Source organism: Camelus dromedarius, chromosome 12 (assembly GCF_036321535.1).
Source record: "Camelus dromedarius isolate mCamDro1 chromosome 12, mCamDro1.pat, whole genome shotgun sequence".
NCBI lineage: Eukaryota > Metazoa > Chordata > Mammalia > Artiodactyla > Camelidae > Camelus > Camelus dromedarius.
In genome coordinates this window covers 50,430,598-50,441,494 of record NC_087447.1, presented here as the reverse complement: position 1 = coordinate 50,441,494, position 10,897 = coordinate 50,430,598, and positions in this window count along the sequence as shown.

Genomic DNA, 10,897 nt, shown 5'->3' with positions numbered 1-10,897 from the left:
CAGGACAGTGAGTGGCAGGAGTTGTGAAATTGCATCTCCCACCCAGACTGAGCTCCTCAAAGTCAGGAGGCCACCCTTACATAGAGCCTGGCTCCAGGCAGCGATCATCAAAGTTTAATTCCTTTCTTTTGTATCATGCACAAGTTTCAAGGACATGTGAATCAAGAGTCCCCTATAGAAAGGGTTCTGACCTTGATTGAACCTTTTGACCTTGCATGAACCCTTTGGCAGTCTGATAAGCTTCTGGACCCCTTCTCAGAATAAGGTTTTTAAATTCATAAAATGAAAAATACACATGGTTACAAAGGAAATCAATTCTCCTGGATGCATTTTTCAAAATATCAAAAAATATTTGTAATTGAGTAATTCATGTTTTCTTTACTGACACATTTTAAATAACAAGACCTAGTGGCAGGTCTGATAATTACCATAATTTTGAAGCACTGTTAAGCATGAACAGTATTTTTCAAGATCTGCAACAACTGTAACAAGACATAAAAACATCCGTGATTTCTGTTGGTGGTGGGACTGCTGGGGTTACAGGGACTGGTAATGCCACAGGGATTGGTGGCCTACATTCATGATGGAAAAAGCTGTTACATTTCAGCTAGAGGCTAATGGTGAAAATAAAGATGTAATTTTTTCTTATCCAAGTTCACAGCCCCAAGAATTCTACCCTTGTGGCCCATGGATCTCAGGTCAAGACCCCTGCTTTTGGGAGAAGGTGCTAATGGCAGCTACAACTGAGCCACAATAACAGGGAAACACAATCCCATAGAAACCACCACAGTCTTGGGTATTCTCATCCAGGGCAGGGTTGGGATGTAAATTAGATCACTTTTTCTGGAGGGCTATTTGACAACGTGTTTCAAGAATCTTAAAAATGTGCATCTGCTTTAACCCAGCAATTCTGTTTCTAGTTTATCCTAAGGAAATAAAGATGTAGCCAAAAGAAAATTGACTGTGAGGATGTTTATCAGAGCCAAGGGCACATCCAGCTTTTGTGGAACCTGAAGCTTGTACAATTTAAAGGGCCCTTTTTACAAAAACAAGACAAAATCATGAATACAAAATTGCCAGACTCTTCTCCTGGGCATGTGAAAAGTTCTGAGCAAGTGAGGACCCTGCAGCTAAAGTGCCATCAACCACACCTAAACTGACCCAATCATAACGTTATTATTAATAATCTAAAATTAGAAACAACCTAAAATATCCAACAATCAGGGTTCAATATAGTAAGATACAATATACCTATACAAGGGAATGCTGATCAGTCATTTTAAATGGTGTGAATGTAGAGGTGTGTTTATTGATGTGAAGATGCTCAAAACATGGTGTGAAGTGAAAAAGTAGGTTATAGAATGTGTAAGATACCATTTTTGTTAAAATAATGTATTAGTTATACATAATAGGAAGTTAAATGGGACTTCCCTGTCTCAGAATTGCTGCTGTCCCTCAGAGCCCCCAAAGTAGCACCAGACACAACCCAGCAGGATTCAGACAGAGACTATGAGGTCCTCACGCCATCACCTGCCTCCAGAGGAGGATGGATACAGAGGCTTTCCATGGAGAGGGTTGTCGCAGTGCTGTGCTGCACCCCAAATGGCTCAACCCAAGCCACTGGGGCTTCCCTGGAGCTTAGAGGACACAAAGCCCGAGCCCACTTCTCACATGGAAAAGTCTGAAGATGAGAGGCCAGCGGGAGCTGTCCCTGGTGGTGGCCCAAAGTAGGGATGAGGGCTGCTGTGGGAGCAGCCTGTGCTTCCAGAACTTGGCAGTGAAGGAGAGAATGTTTCCTATGGGACCGACTGGACACAGTGCAGGGTAGCTGGACATGAGTCATCCCAAAATATCCCTGCTCAAGAAGTCTGCCCTCAGGGAGCCCCTACAGATGGACCCCTCAGCAGGAGTGGAGGGGGCAGGCACAGGTGGTCAGCCAGAGGGTATGTGTCCCAAGCACAGGGACCAGCGTGGGGAGACCACAAAGAGGGCTCCACACAGTTCTAAGAATGTTTGCCTCATGAGAGCAAGGGCAGGGTTTGGGTGTCTGACACCCATAAGGGTGTAACACCAGTTTACAATGACTCTCTTCCGAAGTAGCTTTACCATCTTGCATCCCCACCAGCAGTGAATGAGAATTCCTGTTGCTCCACATCCTCGCCAGCATTTGGTGCTGTCACCTTTGGGGATTTTGGGTATTCAAATAGGTGTGTAGCAGTAGCTTACTGACGTTTTGACTTGCAATTCCCTAATAACATGTGATCTTTTCATATGCTTGTTTACCATTAGTTTATCTTCTTTGGTGAGTTGTCTGTTCAGGTATTTTGCACATTTTATAGATTGTGTTCTGCCCTTTTGGAGAGAATACCACAGAGATGTTGTGTCTTTCTCAGGTCATCACGTCAAGAGGCACTTCATACTCCACTGAGTCTACCTTTTAATATGCAGGAAGGAAAAGAAAAAGACTGAAAAGAGGATATTTGCCAAAAAATAAGAGTGAGAGGAGGATTTCAGGTGATTTTTATTTTCTTCTTTGACTTACTCATACAGTGGACTCACACCCAGCAAGCATTTAATCTAGCTACCCACCACCTCCAAACTCTACCGTTTGACCCACTTCGAACTAGACTTTGGTCTTTGGTGCTCCAGGGAAAAAGAGGTCACAGTCAAAATGTCATTACACAATGTAATCTTTGTCTTTTGAATTTTTAATATCCCAGTTCCTTCCACTTCAGGGACTATCCAGGGTCATTTCTACTGAATGCAGTTTTCACCTTATAAGAGCTAATGGCACTGTAATTTCAGATTTTTGAATACAGTTAACATATTACTCTTGAGCAATAAGAAAAAAAAACCTGACATTTAAAAAAAAGGTGAAAAGTTACTTGCTTCCTTGAACTGGTGTTTTGAATTGTGGACCAGAAACCTCAGCAGCCTGGGGAGGGGGTGGCTCATTCCTTTGCTCCCCTCGCCAAGACTGACAGCGTCAGAGAGGGGACAGGGGTGGGGTGATTTATGTGTCACTGCTGACATCATGGAAATTCTCAGCCTGGCATCTTCAGGAGGAGGAGGAGCTTGGAGGCAGGTACCTCAAAGGGGAAAATACCTCCAAATCAGTCATCAGGCCCACATTTCTTCCTCCTAAATGTCTTTCATCTTCTCTTCATCCTCATGCCCCTGAGGGTTCAGGCCTTTGTCATCAGTCCCACTGGGACTCCCTGTCTTCAGTCTGTTCTGCACTGAATAATATTCCCAGAGCCCTGCTCTTGTTCCCTCTCCTATCCGTGGCTCTCCACTGCCCCATTCTCAACTACATGCATCCCCAAACCCTGAAACCCAGACGCCCACCTTTCCCCTCCTCTAGTCCCACCCTGCCTCTGCCTCCTTCCAGGGTCCCACAGCCCAGCCAACGGCGAGCTGCTCACTCGCTCCTGCCCTGCCCTTTCCTTCCCGCCTCGGTGCCTGTGCCCCCTGGACGCCTTCCCCTGACGGCACTGTCTGTCCTAAAGGACCACACTTCAAGGGCAAGCACCAAAGTCATCTCTTTCAAGAAGTCTCCAGAAAACTTCTACTGCATGGCTCCTGTGGGCCAGACTCTGTGCTGGGTCCGGAAGATACAACAGTGAGAATGACACACGCCTTGCCTCCAAGGGGTTCACAGTCCAACAGGGAGTCGAGAAAGACAAACACATAAACAGAGAGACAAAGGGATTAGAATGGAAGGAAAACGATATTTGTAGCAAAAAAATAAGTTGTCCGTTTAGGTGGTGTATTAGCTAGGGCCCCCGGAACAGAGTACCGCAGCCAGGTGGCTGAAAAGAGCAGAGATGTATTGTCTCCCAGTTCCGGAGGCTGGAAGCTCAAGATCAAGGTGTTGGCAAGGCCGTGCTCCCTCTGAAGGCGCTAGGGAAAGATCTGTTCCAGGCCTGTCTGCTGGCTTCCTGGTAGCTCCTGGCTTGTGCCGCACAAACCAGTCCTCACACGGGGTTCTCCCTGTGTGTGTGTCTCTGTGCGCAAACGTCCCCCTATGTCTGGACACCTATCGCGTTGGAATAGGGGCCCACGCTACTCCACTATGATCTCATCTTAACAAATTAACATCCGTAATGACCCTATTTCCAAATATGGTCACGTTGTGAGGTACCGAGGGTTAGGAATTCAACATAGGAATTTGGGAAGAACACAACTCAACCCATAACAGACAAGTGGAACCCAGAGCCCAAAGGGCAGGAATGAGCTTAGAGGAACAGAACTGGAGGTGTTAGCTCAAGCGAAATTTACCCGTGGCAAGGCAGCTGGGTCGGAAGTGGGGCTTGGAAGGAAGGCAGAAGCAGCTCATGGGGACTTAGAAAAATGTTATTGCTGGGTGGTGTGCACTGCCGACTCGTCCATGTTTCCACAAAAGCAACTTCTGCTCTGTACCCAGGGGCGGGGGAGGGGATTGTGGATGCGCAGGCCCCAGAGCCAGGACAAGGCCGACCTGGCACCCCTACAGGAGGCCAAGGCTCCTGGTAACATAGGCTAAACCCACAGCATGGAGGAGATAGGGTGCTGCTGGCTGAGGAAGTTGGGTAAGGAAGAATCTAGGGCAGCAGCTTGGCGAGGGGAGGGAGAAACATGCAGACGTAACCAGCTGTATTTGGCATCGGACTCTGCTGTATGCATTTATATCTGATGGCCCACTTGATTCTCATAAACACTTTGATTGGTAGAAATCATTGCCCTTATTTTATGGCTGAGGATATGGTGGCTGAAGGGTGATGTGGCCTGCTAGAAGTCCTGCAGCAAATACCAACCGACATGGAGCTTGGACCCAGGAAGTCCGACAGCAAAGCCTATGTTCCTTCCAGAGCTGCTCTGAAGTACTCTGGCCACAGCCCCCTCTTCAGCAAATTGGGGCACCTCATGCGCACTGAGCTCCAACAAGCCACGTGTACTGACCAATTAGGGAGAGTTTCTGTGCAGCTGCCTCAGAAACCGTTGTCACATCCCTTGGCTCACTTCTGATTTCAGCCAAAAGTCACCTCTCACAGCCAAGCGTCCTACCCCAAGCTTGTGCTGTGAGTCTCCCCATTGGCTGCAGTCTCTTTAGCACCACCCTCTGGGCGGGCAGCGCAGCCCAAGGTCTAAAGACCCTCACCAGATGGGGCAGGAGTCAGGATCAACTCCTAGCTCCCCATCCCGTGGGTGGACCATTCTGGGAGGTGTTCCATGGGCATCCCAGGGTCCTGGTGGAGGGAAGCCCATCGCCCACAGCGCAGGAGGATAGAACACACCCAAGCGTGGGCTCTTCTTCCTTCCGTGTCTCACTCTCCTCACTTCCTTACTCCTGCTTCTCGGGATCACCTCCCTATAAGCTACTTATACCAGAGCCTTGTGTCATATCCTGCTTTTGGAGGGACCCAAACCAGAACAGCAATGCTGGTGCTGGTGGGAATGAGGAGGAACCATTTTGAAGGGGGACCCTCTGAAATGGACTCAGAGTCACACATGAAGACAGCAGCAAAGCTCTTGCATCATGGACCATAGAATAGGGTTTCGCTTTAGAGGCAAAATTGGAGAGGGCGGCCTGGATGTATCACACACGTTAAAGAACCTGGGCTCCACTGAAGCACGGATGAGACATGCTTAGATTTATATTTCTGAAAGGCCACTCCAGCTGCTGACTGGAGGATGGATTGGCAGGAGCAAGACTGGGGTCAGGGGGACAAGGGAGGAGCCCATTGTCCTAAGTGAGTATAGATGACAAGGCCCAGACCAGGGAGGTGGTGATGGCCTGGAGAGAAGGTGACTGGGTCAAGTGTAGTTTAGAAAGTCGAACTGCTGGACTCGTGAGAACCTGGAGAAGGTCAGGGGCTGAGGGTGGAGAGAGATGGTCAGAGGCGACTGCAGGCTTCTGGTGCCTTTCCCTGATGGAGGGGCACGGGGGAGGGGTCGGGGGGCAGGGGGCATGTTGGGTGTTGGTTCTCTTGGGTTACAAAAGTCCCTGGAGCACGTGGAGGTCTGTATGTGGTGCTCAGGGAGGAGGCTGGGCTTGAAACAGAGTCAGGAGCCGTCCACCTAGTGACCTCGATGTGTCCCTCTCTCCTGGGCCTGTTTCTGGTGCTGAACCAAGAGAGGTTGCCTTGCGTGACTCCTGACGGTCCACAGCTCAGCCGGAGGAACCTCTGCTGTTTCTCTCCCTGGTCTCCAGCACCTTCCTCACCCCCAGCAGGGGGAGTAGGGGCAGACAAGCCTGGGTTCAGGCCTCAGCAGGACTCTCTTCTTCTAGGCCCAGAGCCCAGGAGATCCAGCTTGTCCCAGGAGATAGGAGATGTGGCAGGACCCCGTCCCAGCACTTGGAAACCTCCATGTCATTGTTTCCACAGTAGCACCAGCCCAGAAACCATGCAGGAAGCCCAGAGGGAGGCAGACCTTGCCAAGTCACTGTTCTGTCTCAGATGGGTGTGTATGGGGTCGTGTTGGGCACCACAGTGGAGATGGGAGAGAAGCAGGTAGGATTCCAGCAGGAAGTTGGGTAACTCAAGGTGAGGGGCTGAAGAGAGATGAATGCAAGGATGGGCAAAGATGGGCAGGTGAGGGAACCAGCAGAGGGTGAGGAGCACCTGGACCTGTGATGGTGAGAAGTGGTTCCCCTCCTGGGTGGCAATGGTGTCGCCAGAGCTAGTGGTTCTTGGAGCCATTAGAGGGGGAGCTACCAGCACTGTGGCCATGTAGGAGGAGCTGGGGGACCGAATGCTTTGACCTCTCTCTCCTCCCTCCTTGACATCCTGCCATAGCCTCCCGCTGGCCAAACCTAACAGAAAGGTGACGCATTTGCACAAGTCAGCCTCCCAGGACGCCGAGCAGGACAGGGAGATGGAGGATGACCAGCACAGTGGGGATTCTGGGTGAAAGTGCCAGCTGCACTGCTTTCCAGATGTTCAAGGAGGCTTTTCCCCCTTCACCGTCCTCATCTGTAGGGTGACAACAACTAGCTAGGTGGCAGCCATAGAAAGAGCACCAGTGTTTCCCTCCTGTTGTCTTGTCTCCCCGACAGATTTTATTCAGCAACAGGCACCCCTACTTCCTGTGCTGTGCACATGGGCGCTCCCATAGCCTCTCCAATCCTGTGAATCTCCACGTTAGATTGGATGCTCTCTGAAGCACCTTGGAGTCTGAAGACCTGGGTCAAAGTCCTGGCTCCATTCCCTATCTCAAGTGAATCTCTTTACATGTCTAAATCATGATTTTCTCACCTACTAAAAAAGGTCACCATAAACATTTGATCTTTATTATTTTTGCTCACACTCTTAGTGCCCCTTCCCCATGTGCCCTGAGATATTCTGTCAGGAAGGAGCTGTGTGCACTGACTCACATGAGCATGTGAATGACTGACAGCCAACTCTGAGCTCTGGCAAGGCACTGGGAGGACACACAGATGCATCAGTCAGTGAGTCTACAGGGTGCATCTTATTCACATCTGCATCACTGATACTGTGTACAATGTCCTGCTTCTCATGGGCAGAGGACAAACGTTTGCAGAATTGCTAAACTCTCGTCTGTTGTGTCTCTGTGTTCTGGGTACCCAGATGCAACCTGGCAAACAAGGTGCTCCTGTGATCAGTGCATGAAGGCGTCACTGAATTCGGTGAGCTCAAAGACCACATCTGAGCGTGAGGTTCCTGCTGTGGGAGGTCAGCAGCAGACCCCTGGGGGCCAGGATCTCCCCTCTGTGCTTGCAAGAAGTCAACGCCTTGGCAACAGCTGCAGCCAGCTGGCACCAGGTCCCGGCAAGAGTTATTGTTTGGCCAAAACAGGAAGCCGCCAGAGGGGAAGTGTGGCCTCGCCTCAGTGAACCCCTGAAGAATGGCCCCCGAGAAACTTGGGGACGTGCTGGCAGGCACGGACCATGTTGCAGCTGCACCACTTCCATCTCAGGTCGCGCAGCGGACCTTGCTTGACCTGTGGGGCCTGGTGCAGAAGGACAGGGAGCCAGGGGGCTGGGATCTAGTCCTGTGTGACCTTGGGCAGGTTACCCCCTCTCTGGACGGATCTCCTTGTCTAACAACTGCTGGATTAGAGCTATGTATTTGTGACTCACTGCATCCATGTCTGGCTGTCTCATTGGCGGTCCCTCTGGCTGCCTGTGTCCTGATGTCTTCTAGTGCAGTAGAGGCCAGTGGAATGACCCTTTTCCACCAGAAGATAGGAAAGCTGATGGCTCCAAAGCACTTCACAATTCATAAAGCATCAGTCCTTCATTTCATTTGATCCCCTCAACAATTATGCCAAGAGGAGAAGGTGGGGTTCATGCTCCCATCTCACAGAGGAGGACACAGAAGATCAAAGTCAGAATTCTAACCCACGCCCCTGGCCTTGGATCCCGAAGCTCTTGGGAAGCCTCATGCATCAGTGAGTGCATCCTGCTTAGGCTGGAGAGGGAGGCAGGATTGAAGTCTGCTCTGTTTGTTTGCTGTGTATTTATTTTTCTCACTTCAGGCTCTGCCACATACCCACTGTGTGACTCAAGCAAGGCCACTCCACCCTCTATGCCTTGGTGACCTCAGTGGTCACCTAGAGATGACACCTGTCCTGCTGACCCCCAGGCTGGGTAGGAATCAGACGAGCTCATGGCGCCCGGAGGTGCATTGTCATGTAGATGTGTTGGCTGCCCATCCAGCATCTACTCGCCTGTTCCTTCCTTGCAGGACCCCAATTCTGCTCACTCTCCCAACCTCCAGGTTTAACATTAGATCCTAATTAATCTAAGCCAATCAGCACATGGAATTCCCTGAGAGACTGGTATTGATTGGAAACATGATCCAAGTTGTCCTATTCAAACCAAAGAAAAGGACTTCAGTCCAGAGTTGGGCGAGAAGTCTTCTCTTGCATTTTCCTGCTGAACATTCACATGGAAGCATATATGTAGCCTTTGCTATCATTGCCAGCCATCATTGGGCCACAAAGAAAACCAGCTAAGGACAAGAGAGAATTAAAAAAGCATGTGTTCTTGATAGAACCAGAAGCTCCTGCTGGAGCTGGAGCCACACACTCTGGACTTGCAGTGGTGCAAGATGATATGTTTCCTTGTTATATTTAGACATTAGAGGCAGGGTTTTCTCTTACTTGCCGCCAAAGGCATCTTCACTACCTGTCATCATCTTGCAGTTTCTGACGCACAGAGAGGGAACCAGCTGCCCTCCCCACACTGGCTCATTCTTGTTATTCAAGTCAGAGGACAGTTGCGAAACCTACGGGCATCCAGCCAGAGCTGATGTCTTGTTCACAGCTTTTTGGAAGCCCTGCATTCTTTCCTCTCTGTTCCTTGAGCCAGAGACCATTCCTCCCTCCCTACAGCTGGCCTCTGGCTTCGGCCCAGCCACCCCACTGACATTAGCGCTGCAAGATTGATGGGGCAGAGAGACAGAGAGCCCGGATCCTGAGACCCCAGCCCTGGCTGCTCCCTCTGCTCAGCCTGTTTTTTTTCCCCTCCTCCCTTCTAAAGGGACCATGGTCATTTTGCAGCTTTGGGATCAAAGAGTTTTCAGAACATAAGAGCCGTTGGAGATGACCTAGTGCAACCTCCTTGGTGTACAAAAGTAGAAATTGAGTGGGGGAGGGTATAGCTCAGTGGTAGAGTGTATGCTTAGCATGCAGGAGGTCTTGGGTTCAAGCCTCAGTACTCTCATTAAAAATAAATAAATAAACCTAATTACCCACCCCCTCAAAAAAAGTAGAAAGTGAGGCCCAGATATAAGCAAGAGACTTGCCCTAGGTCACATGAATCTGGGACTGGAACCCAGGTACCTTGTCTCTCAATCCAGGACTCTTTCCCATAGGCTATAGGAAGGTCATACATTGACAAAACTTTTTCTTTTTTGAGTATTAACTGTATACCTGTTTTTTCTTATCTCTATCCTTCTATTCCATCTCTATGACCACTGCTCTGATTTGGGCTTCATGGGCTGTTGCCTGGGGGTTGGTCTCATTTTAACAATCTGTCCAGTTCCCATCTGTGATCCTGCCCCCTGCACAGCAGCCAGAGGGACTGGCCTCATCTCAGACCTGATCCTCATCCCCCTGCTTCACTGCATAGGATGTGATCCAGGATCCATATCTGGGCTTACAGGGCCCCTCAGGATTGGTCACAGCCCAACCTCATCTGTCAGGTAAAACCAATATTCCCCACTGCTAAATTTTATTGATGCCTCTTCCAGGCAGCTTTCCCAGAGCCCTCTGTAGGTGAGCAGTACTGTATTAGAGTCTGTCACGGAGCCCTTCTCAGGGTGGGAGGGTCTGACCCCAGCTGTCTGGTCCATGGATGGTGAGTGCTTCCAAAGCAGAGACCACGTCTGCTCAGCCTCCCTGCCTGCCTGCGCTGTCTACCAGATTTGATCTTGCACCCTCTAGCAGGCTTGACCATGTCCCTGTGCAGTTGCCTCTTGTTGGTTCAAGTTATCTGTCGATAGTCCTTGGAAGGCAAGGAGCTCAAGGGCGAATGGCAGGAGATTCTGAGTCCTCATCCTGAGTGGGCTCTGTCCCGCCCAGCTTGGCCCATTCTCTGATCTAACTTGAGTGTGACTGTGTCTCTGCTCCAGAGCACAGACACTAGACACTAGCCTGCGGCTATGGGATGTCACAGGGGCAAAGCTTAGCAAACAATTTCTTCTGAGCACAGCCAAGAAAAAGCCCCGGAGTTGGAACTCAATGCTGGGATTCTTGGAGCTCCACTTCCAGGAATTAATCCTAAGAGGGAAAAATTCAGAATGTGAAAAAAGATGAACATGGAAGAATTTACTTGTAATAGCAAAAATCTGGAAACAATCTAGAAGTCTAGCAATGATAGAAAACTGAAACATATTAATGTGTATTCAGAGAGTGAAATACTGTACAGCCATTAACATTATGTTTGCAA